The sequence below is a fragment of the Megalobrama amblycephala genome, linkage group LG16 (genome assembly GCF_018812025.1).
Source record: "Megalobrama amblycephala isolate DHTTF-2021 linkage group LG16, ASM1881202v1, whole genome shotgun sequence".
Taxonomy (NCBI): domain Eukaryota; kingdom Metazoa; phylum Chordata; class Actinopteri; order Cypriniformes; family Xenocyprididae; genus Megalobrama; species Megalobrama amblycephala.
The window spans coordinates 26,239,271-26,250,086 of NC_063059.1; the positions used below are offsets into that span (position 1 = coordinate 26,239,271).

The following is a 10,816-nucleotide window of genomic DNA, read 5'->3' on the forward strand; positions in this document are numbered from 1 at the left end:
AGATTCTACTGAAAATGGGATGGGTAGCCGCTATGGTGCCAGTAGTTACTTGTGCCTGTGTTGTGCAAGATCATATCCTCATGCCAAGACCTATCTCAATTGAAACCGAGAGAACTTTTTATGAGTACTCTATTCTGTGCCCAAATCAAAAAATAATTTTGCATTTATTCCTTATCATGAAAATTGACCAGTTAATTAACGTCTTTTAAATTGTCATATATCACATATTAGGTTTGGTACATCCAAATATTTCCCTTTCTTTGTGTTTTTCAGGCATCTCTCAGATATCTCACATCAAACATGTCATTCTGGATTTTGAACAGCCTTCCGAGTCGTAATTGGGTGCCACCAACAGATGTGGTGCCAGTGGTGTGTGTACACTCATAGAAAACAATGTATTCAAATGTCAAAGACGTGACGCTTCTCGTCCAGTGTGTGAACCTCTTTACCCTTTGTTTTGCTAATGCTGGAGGCTTCTGGTTGAAGGACTTAATTTATTAATCATACTCTGCCAAATTGGATATTGAGTTCATATTTGTTACACGCCACAGATGAATTTCACCCACTTTTGGAGGTTTGGCGGGTGTTAATTTCAAACTTTGATCACATTATATTCAACCAAATATATCCCATTCTTTGTTTTTTGTTTTTTTTTCAGTTAGCCTTCGGTTAGCAAGTTACAAGCTTAGTTTACTAGTTTAGCACGGTGTTAACTTATGAAAAGCTCTTTTGATAGAGAATATCACCCCTTCTAAAAAAACCCAAACAAACTAGGGATGCACCAATACCATTTTTTAAGGACCGAATTCGAGTACCGATACTTTTTTTCTAGTACTCGCCAATACCAATGCCTATACATTTATTAATTTTTCTCTCTCTCTCTCACATAATTTTTATGTGCTTGTAAATAAACTTGTTTTTCAGATACAGTAGGTTTATTTACCATGTATACATTTATTTAACATATTTAGTTGTTTTATTAACATTAATGACAAATATAAGCTACGGTCCCTTTAAGACCGAATCCATGGATACTGACACATATCCTGTTTTCACCCCAATGTTTACGTCCACTTAAGCCATAACCGACTGTATTTACGCGAGATACTCCACACGATGGACATTTTGACAACTATGTGTGCATTTGACCATTCAGGCGCAAGGAGAACTGATCGCGCGCTGTCTGAGAGAACTGGGATTGTGCGCAAGAAAGAGAGAGAGTGCGTGCGAGAGAGCTCTTCTGGTCTGTGTCATTCAGCGAGATTTCGCCTATCCCCCCTTCACTAATCGATAACGAAATGTGATTGAAAGCATGCAGTTTGCAATGTGTGTGTTGTCATCATTAATTTGGAAGTATTTCCACACCTCTGAGGCTGACATTGTTTCTGCTGCTGCCGCCGGTGTCTCTGTGCACAGAAAATTCTGTCAGTTACGTCACGTGAGGTATCGGTCTTTGGTATGGACCAAGATGGTCTAGCTGGGCTTCCATCCTGACAAGCTGAAAAGCACCCATAACCCTCTCTAAAACCAGCCAGCAAACCAGCCTGACCAAAGAATATCAGCAAATCAGTTTGGACTGGTTTAATATATATATATATATATATATATATATATATATATATATATATATATATATATATATATATATATATATATATATATAAACTGGCATATGCTATATAGTAATGTTTTCTCATGAGATCAGGTTGATCCACCAACCTGATCTCATGAGAAAACATTACTATTTTAGATTTTAGAATTATTTTTTTAGATTTTCAGAAAAAAAAGGCATTAAAGGTGCCCTCGAATTGAAAATTGAATTTACCTTGGCATAGTTGAATACATAGTTCAGTACATGGAAATTACATACAGTGAGTCTCAAACACCATTGTTTCCTCCTTCTTATGTAAATCTCATTTGTTTAAAAGACCTTCGAAGAACAGGCAAATCTCAACATAACACCAACTGTTACATAACAGTCGGGATCATTAATATGTACGCCCCCAATATTTGCATATGCCAGTCCATGTTCAAGGCATTAGACAAGGGCAGTCAGTATTAACGTCTGTATCTGTGCACAGCTGAATCATCAGACTAGGTAAGCAAGCAAGGACAACAGCGAAAAATGGCAGATGGAGCAAGAATAATTGACATGATCCATGATATCATGATATTTTTTGTGATATTTGTAAATTGTCTTTCTAAATGTTTCGTTAGCATGTTGCTAATGTACTGTTAAATGTGGTTAAAGTAACTATCGTTTATTACTATATTCACGGAGCCGTCGCTATTTTCATTTTTAAACACTTGCAGTCTGTATAATGCACAAACACATCTTCATTTTTTATAAATCTCTCCAACAGTGTGTAATGTTAGCTTTAACCACGGAGCACAGCCTCAAACTCATTCAGAATCAAATGTAAACATCCAAATAAATACTATACTCACATAATCCGACGCATGCATGCAGCATGCATGATGAACATTTTGTAAAGATCCATTTGAGGGTTATATTAGATGTGTGAACTTTGTTTATGCACTGTTTTATAGTCACGAGCTCAGGGGCAGGGAGCGTGAGTATTTAAAGGGGCCGCAGCCTGAATCTGCGCATATTTAATGATGCCCCAAAATAGGCAGTTAAAAAAATTCATTTAAAAAAATATATGGGGTATTTTGAGCTGAAACTTCAGACACATTCAGGGGACACCTTAGACTTATATTACATCTTGTGAAAAAACATTCTAGGGCACCTTTAAACTTAACCGTCCGTGGGGAATAAGCAGATCATACGAAAATGCATAAATGAGATAAGTCACTAATTTGCTAAAACATAAAATAGTTACAAATTGCCATGAGAGTGTTGAGTGGATTATATTTCTGCATTAAACAAATACCTGAGTAATATTTAGTTTTATTTTTCTCTCTTGTTCTTCAAATTCTGCATATTTGCTCACACTGGCCTGCAGACATAACACACAGCACACAGTTTTGTACAGAACTGTGGCACACAGATGGAGCGAAGAGCGTGTGTGTAAATTCCATTGCCATTCAATGCATCTGTAGACACCAGCAACCGTGTCACACCGACCCTCTGCTGCTTTCCACAATGCTGCGTTGTGTCGCCACGGAAATTGAAATAATGATAATGTGTCCCTCTGACTGCATCAAAGTATTGCCACTTCAAAAAAAGCCGGGAGGCATGAAATGCAAATGACAATGTGGAGCAGATGGATTGAGTGCCGTCGCCTTGGCCCCAATGAATCTTAAAGGAGGGGCTGGATGTGACTGTGTGTGCGAGACAGGTGACAGGGTGACATGGTACTGGCTATGGGGGGTATTTGCAGGTCTTCTGTTTACGCCTTGCACACAGATTGATCATAACTAAAGTCATGTCATGAGCTGTCCTCGGTACTGTAGTGTTTGGACTTGACCCTGCCTGTGCAAGTCCTGTTTGTCTGTGCTCCTTTTCCTCCATATGGAGCCAGCTGCAATTAGCCGCTAATCAGGCTACTGTTTTGACTAACTGGTTTACAGTTTGCTTTTAACAATGTAGAGTGTGTGGAGGTACCAAATGTCCACTTAATGATACTGAAACCTAAAAAAAAAATGGCTTAATAAACATACTAAATAATGGAAATCCAAAAATTTTACTTCAACAAATATATGTAAAAAAAAAAAAAAAAACTTCACAAAGGCACTAAATCATGTCTTATTTCATATTGTAAACATGTCAAAATGTTTATTTACTCTATAGTAATTGTAATTAGCTTGTATTTAAATGATAGTTCATCCAAAAATTTAAATTCTTTCATTTATGTAGTTCCAACACACTGTGACTTTCTTCTGTGGAACAGCTTTGGACAGCGTTAACCTTTATTGTCTGGACAATTGTCTAACTTTTTCTGTTTTTTTTTACCTTCTTGCCACATTTATATTCATCTTTTAATATTTTGATCTTTTATTTTTCATAGAAAAGAGAACGTCATACAGCTTTGAAACAACATGAGTAAATGATGAGACTATACAAATGCACATTGAAGTACTGTAATAATGTCATTGCTTTAATACTTGTGAATATTACTTTCTTAACCCATATGGTACTAGTCCATTTAGCTGGTAAAACTTTAGTTTAGGGTCCAATTCTCCCTATTAACTAGTTGTTTATTAGCATGTGTATTTCTAGGATATTAGCTGATTATTAGTTAATTTCGGTTCTTTATTTTAGGGGCTTTTAACTAGTTGCTTATTAGCTTGCATATTACTAGAATATTGGGTATTTATTTGTACTTATTAAGCACATATCAATGCCTTATTCTGCATGACCATATTCTACATCACTTAATCCTACCCAATGCCTAAACTTAACTACCTTACTGTCTATTAATAAACATGGTCGGGAAAGGACCATGAGAAAGGATTCGAACTCTGGTCACCCGATGCACAATTGCTCGATGCGTTGGAGAGTTTCACATGAGGCTATCAAGTGAAAAATCGACTCAAAAATCTTTTTTTTTTTTTTTAATTTCTCTCAAAATACAATCATGTATTTGTTAATGCAACTTAAAGCCTATATGCTGTATAAATGTTATCATGTAAGCTTATTTCGGTTGCACTTTATTTTACCGTACATGTACTTAGGTATACTTACCTAAGAAAATACAGGGTAATATAAAGTTACTACAGGGGTTAAGGTTAGGTTTATGTGTAGGTTCAGGGTTAGTACCAGTTATTGTAATTACTGTAATAAGTACATTGTGTGTACATGAGGAACAGGACTGTAAAATAAAGTCCTACCCTTATTTCTTTAGTTTCGCTATAGACAATATAGAAACTTGAGGTTGGAACCTCTGAAAAGTGCCATTGAAGAAAAAATTTACGCTGTTTTATTGGTGCAGCTAAGAGTTTCCATTTGGCTGAGTAGAATGTGCAATACTCAGTCTTTAGTTGCCTTTAACAACAACAACAACAAGGAGGAAACAAATTTGTTTGATTTGTGCGCATATATGTGTGTGTATGTGTGTGTGTAATTACTGCAGTGGGGGAGATGGAGGCTGATGGGGTTGAAAGTGTGAGTGGTTAAACAGCAGTAGTCTCTGAACCAGCCTGCTGGAGGAGGGCTGTAATATATTAAAGGGGAGGCAGAGAGAAACAAATTATCCCAGTGTCTTTGTGTTGTTCTTGTCTCTCTCTCACACTCTTAGTGTTATATATTTTCACACCTCAGTGAATCCTCCCCATGCTTGCTTTCTCTCTCTCTCACCCACTTCATTTCTCTCATGTGCCCTGCTACGCTCACTCTCTGTCACTCTTTTTCTCCTGTTCTATCTCACTCTCTGTCTCGCTTGCTCTTGCTTTCAACATATCTCTCCCTCCGTCTTGCTCGCTTTCCTTTCCTGTGTAGTCACTCTCTCTCTCTCTCTCTCTCTCTCTCTCTCCCTCTCCCTCTCTCTCTCTCTTTCTCTCTCTCAGGTCATGTTACAGCAGCACCAGTAGAAATGATAGGAGGAAGGCGTGAGGTTGTTATTTGCATAGAAATAGCATGACGCCCCAGGCAGCTTGGGAGAAGGACACAGAGATCATTTGTCTAAAATTTTAATGAAAACTTTTGCTGAGGCAGAGATTTTTTTTCCTTTCTCTTCAGTCTCAACCCCCCTCCCCATACAGTCTTCACTACACCCCGCTGCCACCTCCCGTCTTCTCTTTCCCCCATGGTGAATTAACGCGGCTCGATTTAAAATTAGATGACACATCGCAAATCGCTGCATGCCAGGATGCAATAACATGTAAATTTCAATTTGCGGGCCCTAATAGAAGTGCGTGTGGTGGCCGTGCTGAATGGTGAGGCTGCTGCGGTGGGCTGGGATGTGCAGTCTTCTCCCCATTGTGTGCATGACAAAGCCCAGGCTGGCCGGAGACTTCATCTTGCGCCGGAGCTTTTATTCGGGTGGCTATTCGACCAGCTCAGCATGGGTTCAGAATGAGGACAGGTCTGGAAAGGAATACTGTGTGTGTGGACTGTACTCAGCTTTTGTTACCGGGCCACAGAGTTTGATATGCAGACACACGCACAAATTCGACATAACCCAGATAACCCAGCGGCTGCTCTGGGGTCACAGGCTTATTGTGTATTGTTGAAACTTTCTTTCCCCAAAGTATACTTTACAGAGCAGAGGATCAAAGAAGAGCAGAGGCTTGAACCCACTCTATTTTTTTTATTATTTGCTTAAAATATTTTACTTTTTTTGTTAATCAAAATGAGACTGAAAGTTGAGGAACAGAAGTGTTTCCAGTGGAAATATTTAAACATGAAGATTAAAAAAAAAATATTTAAAGAGGTACCTCACCACTGGCAAAATGGACTTTCAATAAAACCTGGCTACCTATCCAGTAGAAAGATTTTTGAAATCTTTGCTACCTGACTAGAGAAAACAGAAACAAGTCTGTTGTTCCCTTTTGCCAGATAGGAAGGAAAACTTCAACACCCATAAAGCACTGGGCATGTTGCCATCCAAGGCCACTCCCACCAGCTATAGATACCCAACCCTAACCAGAGACAAATACTGCCTTGCTTTAGTAGGAAATACTTCTTAGCATACTTTTAGTCACAGTGGTGTTGAATTATTATTGTACTTATTAGTATTGCTCCTGGGTGCAAGAATTCAAAGAGTAAACGTTTAGTGGGAGTGAGTTACTTTGGGTTGCAGTGAAGGATCCAACATGTTGCAAGCAGTGGCTAAAGGCTGCAAGGAATCCTAAATATAGCCATTTTTTACTTTGTTAATAGTTATGATGAAAAAGTCTGTGTACACATCTGGCCTAAATGTTTAGAGGTTTTCAGCTTCGCTTGGCATTCTGATACACTTCCCACAGGTGCACCTACATAAAGTATAACAGTGACGCTGCCTGCTATCATGTCTTATAAATAACTAAGGTGACACTTACCATATAGAACCGTCCTACTCCAGTCATGATTCATGAATCAGTTTCTGGTTGATCGACTACTTTAGACGTTTCATCGTAGGACTCAGGCTCAAATTGATACTGTAAAATTGATGCTATCTTTTCTGTCTATACACTGTATACAATGTCTTGCGAATTGATCGCTGTCATTCAGTTATAGCAATGGGCGAGCGGTGCGTGCAGTAGACCAGTCACAAAGGACTGAGCCATCTGACCAATCAGAGCAGTGTAGGCTCACGGAAAGGGGTTTAGAGAGACTGATTCTCTGAACTGCTTCAAACGAATCATTTACAAAAGAAAGAAAAAATCAGGTGAAATTAAATGTATATTAAGAGAAAACAAAAGTGTTTTTTGACCTTGCATGCATGTAAACCTGTTGTAGGGGACTCCCAAAACAATATTAGGGACCTTAAAAAGGCATAATAGGGCCAACTTTAAAAAGTAGACATAGTACAATACAATAATAAAAATGTATAATCTGTAGTTTTATTACTCAATGTTGAACATATTGGGCCTTTCTCATTAATCATGTAAACCATTCGTATTTTTTTATTTATTTATTTATTTATTTTTTACAAAAATGTACTGTATGAACAGATTGTTTTACAAAATGTATTCTGATTGTTTCATGGATAAAGCCCATATTGACATTATCATATTAACATAATGACTGTACATACTGTGTAGTGGCCATTACAGCGTTAAATTAAATATGCCTTGTACTCTGACTCAGTAACCTACAAGGTCTATAACCTTTTTAACGCAGATCTTTTTGGAGGTTTTTTGAAAACAGTTGGGTAATATCTGTACTGTTAAACATTACTATGTTTTAAGAGTATGAGAGTGTGTGTGATTGTTTTTGTGTATGTTCATGTTGGGTTGTGGCTCCTCTCTCTCAGAGTGCCCTTGGCATTGTGTGACTTTCTCCCTCTGTGCCAGCAGGGCTGATGCTGGGCATTTGAGCGGTGGCGTGGCTGATATGGTTAGACAGGGCATGGGGCGCCGTGCCAAGACAGTGCCAGTGTCTACCTCTGACCTGCTGGCACTTGATCAGCACGCTCGTGCCATCCAGCCTGCTAACACCCCACTGTACGCTGCGGGACACAACAGCAAGCCCTGTCCTGCACCATTGTGTAGAGAGGACAATAACAGTGAGAGTGAGATAGAAACAAAGACAAGGAAGAAGGAGAGATTCTCCTTTGACAGATATCAAACTTTTAATCAAATTTTTTTAGAATCCGTTACACTTGGACATATAACAAAATACAGAAGAAATGATCTGTTGCTATTTCTGTTTCAGCACAACATTAAGCTCAAATCATAAAAAAAAAAAAAAATGCATGCGCTCGTTCTAGAGTAAACAAACAGGCAATTGGTTCTTTTCACTGTAAGGCAGGGCTTCTATTTCTGTCAATGCCGTAGGGTACAATAGTTGGGTTCTGGAAGTAAAAATCCCATTCATTTTCTCCATAGGGGAATAGATTTTTTTAACAGTAACTTATAAATCATTAAAGACAGTTGAAGCCATCAACCCGCATTATTTTTTTCTTTCTTAAAAAAATCATGTTTAACAGTGGAAATCCTGTTGAAAAACTACATTTACCCATGATTTTGCACAAAAATGTCTGCCAATCAGATAATCAAAGTAAATCACATCAAAATAACTCTTTAGCACCCACCCACTCCCATAAAGCACTGCAAATGAAGCCATTTTCTCTACACTCTCAAACTACTTAAATATTTGTATGCATAATATGCATATTTGCAACAAATGTAAAATATATATTGTAGGCTATAATCATCTTTAAATCAATACATTTTTTATAACACTCCTTCACTTTTTGGGTTTGTAGTTCTTTCCTTCATTAAAGACGTTAAGTACACAATCTTGTACCTTCATCTTTTTTTATAGGTTTCCAAATACTTCATTGCTTAAAATCAAAAAGTTGTAATGTAAAAATGCTACATTCACCTTGTAGCTGATTGGTTTGGTTCATATCTTATAACTCTTTTATGAATGCCTGTTTTTAATGAACAATTAACCTAGCACACCTGCAAGTACTTGATATGTGCAGAGGACAAAGGCAATTATTATAAATTTATTTAGCAACGTTTTGGTCCCATCAACTTTATCAGGATTTAAACTCAAACAAATGGAAGATCAACGAATTTAAAAAACAACAGCCAATCTCAACATTGGACTTTTATTGAAAAAAAAATATATATATATATATATATGTGTGTGTGTGTGTATATATATATATATATATATATATATATATATATATATATATATATATATATATATATAATTTAATTTTGCATTTGATTTAGTTTACATGCCTGATGAAGGTCATGGGACCACAACAAATACGTTTAAAAAAAATCCCTATGGGAAAAATAAATGGTAAGAACGCTTCACAAACACTATCAAAAAGGTATTGACTTTCAGCATTTTTTCCACTTTTTTTTTTTTTTTTTTTTTACTTCAGCCACCATATAGAGTGATACAAGACAGTTTTTGCCTTTATAAAGTCTATTTATTTTTTTAATTAAATATTATTATACGTTTTCTGAAATGCTTCATACACCTCTGAATTAGGAAATGTGTCCATTACCTTGTGTCAGACTCATTGAGCTAATGGTCCAGAGGGCTGTCCTCCTCTCTCACACCTCCATCAGGATGTCTTGGGGCATACAAGATACCCCCTTCCTTGCCTCCTCACACCAAGGTTCTTCCTGCTGTGCCCACGAGCACCACAACATCTCTCAGATACACTAGCATAGTGGCACCCGAGAATAAGGCAGCCTGCCGGGGTGGTAGACTTCATCCACTTGTAGAAATGACAGTAGCTAATCACACAGTACAACCACTTTATGATTAGCAGAACAAGACGTCCTAAAGGCAAAAGAGAATGAAGGGGTTCAACTCCCCTCCTCTCTGCGACAGAATATTAATGCGTTTCCTGTGTGTGTATGTCAGTATATGCCTGTGCATCTGCATCCTTGTGTGTGACAGAATGTGTGTTGTCTCTTCTGGCCCTAGCTCTCTAGTGTCAAGGTGACCGTGCTGACTGCCACAGGCCCGGGGCTGCCCTGACAGCTTTAGGAGCGTGTCGGAGATTTGTAGCCATGCACATAACCAATGGAGGTAATAAAAGAATAAATGATGGTTGAAGAGGTTAAAACAAGGGGTGAGATGGCCACCTCCGTTGCTTTTACCACACAGATCCCCCCCATTCAACATCCCACACCCCCCTCCAGCCACTCTGCCTTTGGCCTCTGCTGCATGGCATGATGGGAAGAGAGGGTTAATGAGCCCTGGAGGCCATGGGGTCAACACAGGAGTGGAAATGAGTTAGCCATGCTCAGAGCTATCATTCACAGACCTTTCTCACCTCTCTTGCACACACACTCACTAGCATACTTACATCCCTCAACTGACACACCCACAGCAACTTAATTTACAGAGCCATAGTGATTTTAGACAGGCTTCAAAGCAAATGTTGTAGGAATGCACAGACATTTTGCCCCCTGGAAATGTATTAATATATCTGTTTCCTAGTTGTAAGTAGGGCTAAGTATAGAGGGCTTGTGCAGAGACTGTTTAGTGCTACATCTCATGCAGTATGTGAGAAGAAAAGCAATCAGTGAATATTATGCCTTCTTTCTTAATTTTCAAGTGTGCATTTGTCCTTTGTTGTATCTATAGAGATTTGCAATATTTATAAAATGTATTTGTTTACTTAAAGGCAGGGTAGGTAAGAAATTTTGTTCCAAATTTGTTTAAACTTTCTATATATATACATGCATAATTAAAATGTAAGAACTCTGATAAAAAGAGTATAAAAATCGA

At 37.9% G+C, this 10,816-nt stretch overlaps 1 long non-coding RNA gene across 1 annotated transcript in view; it reads left to right on the forward strand.

Annotated features, from left to right (window-relative positions):
• LOC125249719 overlaps window positions 1-8,670 on the forward strand; it is a 37,124-nt gene extending 28,454 nt beyond the window's left edge. The window contains exon 3 of the long non-coding RNA XR_007180612.1: window positions 7,903-8,670. This is a non-coding gene — a long non-coding RNA (uncharacterized LOC125249719). The remainder of the gene's footprint in view (window positions 1-7,902) is intronic.
• Window positions 8,671-10,816: the final 2,146 nt, after the last annotated feature.